The following is a 5,863-nucleotide window of genomic DNA, read 5'->3' as shown; positions in this document are numbered from 1 at the left end:
AGTAAAAGAGGCAGAACATAAAATGCTATACTGACTGTTAATGCAAATGTAAAAAATGTATGCATTTGGACCAAATGAAAATAACTATTCAGTGGTGGGAATATCAGTAATTTAAATATAGAATCTTCATTTTTTTAACAAAAAGAGGAAAAGTAAAAAGTTTTAAATAGCCTGACCATATATTCAAGAGCCAAGTCCCTTGCTCAGTTTTCATGGATTTGTAAAAATGACAGCTTGTATGTGAAGGCAATTTGAGTGTTAGCCCAGGAACCTGATTTGTTTGCCCCAATAAATTCACTGTATCTTGATTTTATTAATAAATTCTGTGCAAATTCCAATGCCAACTATTTGCTACCTTTATTAATATGAACAGATCCCATGGGTGAAAAAATATGATAATCACAGAGAAACAGGAAAGGTACAGCATATGGTGTGGAGAGCCCACCAAAAGATATAAAGGCCTTCTGAAGAGCTGTTCCTAATTGCTATATATATTTTTTACAAGTCAGAGTTTTATGATAGATGTACGGATCATACAGAGCATTTTCATATTCTTAAGTTTTACTTTCAATTCAATAGTTTACCTTATAATTAAAAGACATCGCTACAGTCATTTGGGAGAAATGGATGCAAAACATAATTCAAAACCAAAATTTATTAACCAATCCTCCTGGAGTAATCCCTGTTAAAGAATGCCAGCTGAAGGCAGAAGAGATTTGGGAAATTCTGGTCTCCTTTGTATTTATTCTTTGTCAGTGGCTGAAGAGACGGGGACCTAATCTTCTTAGATACAGACCTCATGAGCCAAGATGTGGGTGCATTTTGTGATTTACATGCTCACCAACCTTGGAACGCAGCAGACACTATGGAGCGTGGCAGGACCTTCTGTGTTTTGGGGCATAAAACCATCTGAGAGGACCCACTTTAAGGCTGTCTTCTCAAATGTTAAGCACTTGGGGATCTGAAAACGCCCATTCTGATTGAGTAGGTCTGGGTAAAATGCCCATTCTGACTGAGTAGATCTGAGAGTCTGCATTTTTAACAAGCTCTCAGGTGATGCCGATGCTGTTGGTCTGTGGACTGCATTTTTGAGTACTAAGACTCTAAGCTCATTTTACTTGAGGAAAAGAAGAGATGCAGAGAGTTTCCTGCTTAATTTTTGCTTCTCATATCGTTTCTACATCTGGAAACTAAGCTTTGGACAAGGAAGCATACACTGTGGTGAATGCCAATTTAAAAAGAAGTGGTACTGTATATTAGAATAATTTCTTACAATTTTATTTACTATTCTAATGTCCAGTAAGATCAGTACTGGTAACTAAGAAACATACTCTGTAATTGTAATGTTGAAGTCTTAGGCATTGCTATATGCCTACCAGCTTTTCGGAATGTTTTTGCCTTACCAGTACGGTATTTGGACATTTGTTTGGTCGGCTGTTTTTGAAATTTTGCTTTGGAACTTTCAAATTTCATTTATAAGTAAATCTCTTCATAAAATCCCCCCTCTGATTCTTTTGGTGGCCCTTGTATATATGATATGTAAAACGCCACAGTATTCGGGATTTAATAAATTAGCAATTACCTTTAGGTTTATTTTTAGTAATTATATTAAGATTTACTTTAAAATTAAAGTTAGTATCTTGTGCAGGAAGCTTCTTGGTTTTCATTAATATTCTTAAGTAAGTTATAATTAACCACTACCATTAGTGTTCAATTCCTTCAAAAGTGACCTTGAGCTGCAAATTTTAACTTTAAATTGCAAAGTTCTGATTATAACATCATATATTTATAAGACAATAAAAGCTAAGTATGAAATATATTACCTGAAGTAGTAAAAACAAAAATAGATAATTTGGAATGTCAATGGGATTTTTATCGTCGAATAAGTTTTTTTTTTAAACCTGTGAACAGTGAGCTGAAGGATCTCTTAAAGGTGTTTCCTATGAGAATATATTTCTATGGAAAATACACTTACATTTTTTGGTTTGTTTATTTATTTTCTTTTGAATATAAAACTATACCTTAATTCGTCGGCCCACCAAAGTGTGGAGACCACAGGGCTAGACAAGAGGAAAGGACAAAAGGGAAGTTGGTAAGCAGATATTGGGCATTCAAATCACTACGCTTTCAAGATAACAAAGTTCTAAGGTGAATGGGGAATGAATTATTCTAAAGTATTAATGCTTACTAAATCTATATCCCTAATATGTGTTACTAAATTAGTTTGCTGTTCTGAGGATTGAGATAAGTATGAAAGCACCCAGCACCCCAGTTCAAAGGAGATGTTCAATGAAGTTTTGTCAGACTTTATATGTCTTAACTTGGTCAGAAACACACATACCCTGTTCTTTGGAACTTACAGAGTTGGTCTCCTGTTTCCTATCCTTTCAAGATGGCATTTCTGTTCTGGCTCCAACCAACAGCTAGCCTACCCTTCTTATGCATTTGCATCTTGTAGAGAGGTTAGAATCTAAAAATCAGGACATAAATTAAATGCATATATGATGTAACTCCACTAGGCTACGTGACCTTCAGAAGCTCTGTGACACAGCTTTATTTACTAAACTAAGCAAAGCTCCACGAGGGTTTTAATTTTCATAATAAAAGGTAAGGAGACCTAGGTTGAATTTACCATTGTTTCATTAATCTTAAAGGTAGGAGCTATGCTATTAAGAGCAGCAATTTTAATGAAATTCTTTCTTGTCCAAGCATCTGAAACCAATTTATTAGAATGAAAACACATTATCAATAATCTCATTAACAAAAGTGGATATTAAAACTGTGCTAGAGATCTAAAACATGAACGATAGTTTTAAAGAATTTCAAATCTGCTTACTTTCAAGATAAACAACATTTGCTATTAATGAGAATGAAAGTTATCCAAGAAAATAATTTACCTTGCAAAAGCTTTCAGTTCTTACACTCTAAATGTTGACCCTCAAACCTTTTTATTTTGAGGAAGATTAGCCCTGAGCTAACATCTGCTCCCAATCCTCCTGCTTTTGCTGAGGAAGACTGGCCCTGAGCTAACATCCGTGCCCATCTTCCTCTACTTTATATGTGGGACATTTGCCACAGCATGGCTTGCCAAGCGGTGCACAGGTCTGCACATGGGATTCGAACTGGCAAACCCCGGGCCGCCGAAGTGGAACATGTGAACTTAACTGCTGCGCCACGGGGGCCGGCCCCTCAACTTTTTATTCAGGACCAATTCAATGTCTGTTCTGGATAGAAGAGAGGAAATAGAAATGCCGGCCCCGAGCCTCAAAACTTTTAAAATATCATTCTTCAGTACAGTATAACCTGCTGTTAAGGGATGGTTTCCTGAACTTAGTATAATCTAGTAATGTGAATGCAAATGTGGACCCAACGTCTTTAAGGCTTTGTTTGTATACATAGAAAGATGCACAACATCCTATACATTTAAAAGTGAACCCTTTCTTTGCCTTCTATTTTATTTTTAGTTCTGTCCTTTTGAGTTAAAGTGGAAACAGAGCACTATTATTTTTTGACTTAAAATCTGTCCCTTATGCCTTTATTCACAGAGATTTACCAGCACAGAGTTATACTGTCTACTAAAATTAGAAATATTCTGAGTCACCAGAACACCAGAGATGTCTGTTGTTATAATCGAATCGTATCTGGAATTGTTTTATCTTTCCCTTGAAACACGTTATTTGAGTATACTTTGCTCGATGGAAAACGACCATCAAGTCTTTTTCTTAAAAGACTGGTAGCAGTATTAGAAGACTGGATTCTTTGCTGAGAGGGCAGCTAACTGAGAATACACGTGCATTTGTTTCAACATGATTAGCTGATGCACACAAATCCCATGCTGACCAAATGGAAAGCAACACACTGAATTTTCGGTTGGAATTTGTGTACATTCTCTATTTTTCTAAAATTCAACATGTTCAATCATAACTCTCTGAGTACATGTTAAAGGCTTTTCCTCCCATGAGATTTAAATACATGCTACTTTGTTCTGTGTTGAAATGTGTTAACTCTCTTATTCTGGATTGTACATTGGAAAATTCCAATAAAAGCAGTACAATTAAAAAAAAGGCCTTCCATTGACAGAACATCTGCAAACTTAATGAGGTAATCCACTGAGATAAATACATCAACTAATAAATTCCCCTCCGTGCAGCCAGGAGCATCACTGGCCAAGTACAAACCCTCTGGGGCGGCTTCGAGACTTTCAGTTCCTTTGGTCACAGGTTAACCAGAACACACACTTCACACAGCAAATTATTTCTTAAACAGTCCTCCTCCAGGAAAACAAGCCATTCTCCAGACCACATTTAAAAATAACCAAAAGGACACTATAATTAAGGGGGAGAAAGGGACAGAAGTGTACAGTCTGGGGGACGGTTCACAGTGAAGGATTCTGTGTTTATATAGACACTTATTCTCCTCTCAAATGTCATTATCTAAATTATAATTCTTCCATGTGCCCCTCATATGTGTTTCAATGACTAGATTATAAGCTCCTGATAATTAGGAACTATCATAGCTCTTAAATCTTTCTCCCCAACCTTTAGTGTCCAGCATAGTCTTAGTCACATAGTTGCAAACTCACAGACAGTGGTTGATTGAATTATCTGCAACACCCACAAAGTACTTTTATTGAGATGTAGGGAATTAATAAAAGATTAATTGCAGGTTCAATTTAATAGTTATATGATTATTCATGTTTTATTTTTCTTCTTGAGGCAGTTTTGGCATATGGTATTTCTTGGAGAAGTTTTCCCATTTCATAAAAATGTTCAAATTTATTGGCATAAAGTTGTTCATAATATTCTAATGACCATTCTAATTTCTGTAGGATCTATAGTGATGTTCCCTTTTACATTCCAGATATTGGTTATTTGAATGTTCCTTCTACTTTTTTAAATGACTAGTCTTGCCAGAGTTGTGTCAATTTTAGTTATCTAAGAACCAACTTTTGGAGGTGTTCATCATCTCTCTGTGTGTTTTTCTTTCACTAACTTCTAATCTTTTAATTTTCAGTCTTTTTCTTTTCTAATATATGTTCAAAGCTGTTTTCTTTATTTAAAATTTATTTTATTGAGGTCACAGTGGTTTATAGTATTATATACAATTCAAGTGTACATCATATTTTGACTTCTGTATAGGCTGCATCGTGTTCACCACCAAAAGTCTAGTTGCCATCCATCATTGTACCTATGTGCCCCTTTACCCCTTTTGCCCTCCTCTCACCCACTTCCCCTCTAATAACCACCAATCTGTTCTTCATATCTATGTGTTTGTTTCTTTATCTTCCACATATCAGTGAAATCATACAGTAGTTGTCTTTCTCTGTCTGACATTTCCTAAGCATAATACCCTTAAGTTTTCATCAATGTCTTCGCAAATGGCACAATTTTATCTTTTTTTAAGACTGAGTAGTCTTCCATTGTAAATATATATTACATCTTTATCCATTCATCTTTTGATGGGCACTTAGGTTGCTTCCAAGTCTTGGCTATTGTGAAAATGCTGCAATGAACATCAGGGTGCGTATATCCTTTTGAATTAGTGTTTTTATGATTTTTGGCTAAACATCCAGAAATGGAATAGCTGGATCAGGTGGTATCTGTTTCTAATTTTTTGAGGCATCTCCATACCATTTCCCATAGTGGCTGCACCAGTTTGGATTCCCACCAGCAGTGTATGAGGGTTTTCTTTTCTCCACATCCTCTCCAACACTTGTTATTTCTCATCTTTTTAATCATAGCCATTTTGATGAATGTGAGTTGATATCTCAAGGCAGTTTTGATTTGCATTTCCCTAATAATTAGTGATGTTGAACATCTTTTCATGTGTTTGTTGGAAAAATGTCCGTTTGTATCCTCTGCCC

At 35.6% G+C, this 5,863-nt stretch overlaps 1 protein-coding gene across 2 annotated transcripts in view; it reads right to left on the bottom strand.

Moving 5' to 3' along the window:
• Positions 1 to 5,863, bottom strand: part of METTL25 (methyltransferase like 25) — a 120,883-nt gene that overhangs the window by 9,050 nt on the left and 105,970 nt on the right. The window contains exon 13 of one of the 2 annotated variants that reach the window (XM_070254216.1): positions 1,972 to 2,060. The exons of the other annotated variant lie outside the window; for it this stretch is intronic. The gene's annotated coding sequence lies outside the window, so the exon portion shown is untranslated. Of the gene's footprint in view, positions 1 to 1,971; positions 2,061 to 5,863 lie in introns of those variants that run through there. 2 annotated transcript variants of the gene reach the window in all.

This window comes from Equus caballus, chromosome 28, assembly GCF_041296265.1.
Source record: "Equus caballus isolate H_3958 breed thoroughbred chromosome 28, TB-T2T, whole genome shotgun sequence".
In the NCBI taxonomy this organism is placed as follows: domain Eukaryota; kingdom Metazoa; phylum Chordata; class Mammalia; order Perissodactyla; family Equidae; genus Equus; species Equus caballus.
The sequence above is the reverse complement of the archived record's forward strand: the minus strand, read 5'-3'. Positions and strand labels throughout refer to the sequence as shown.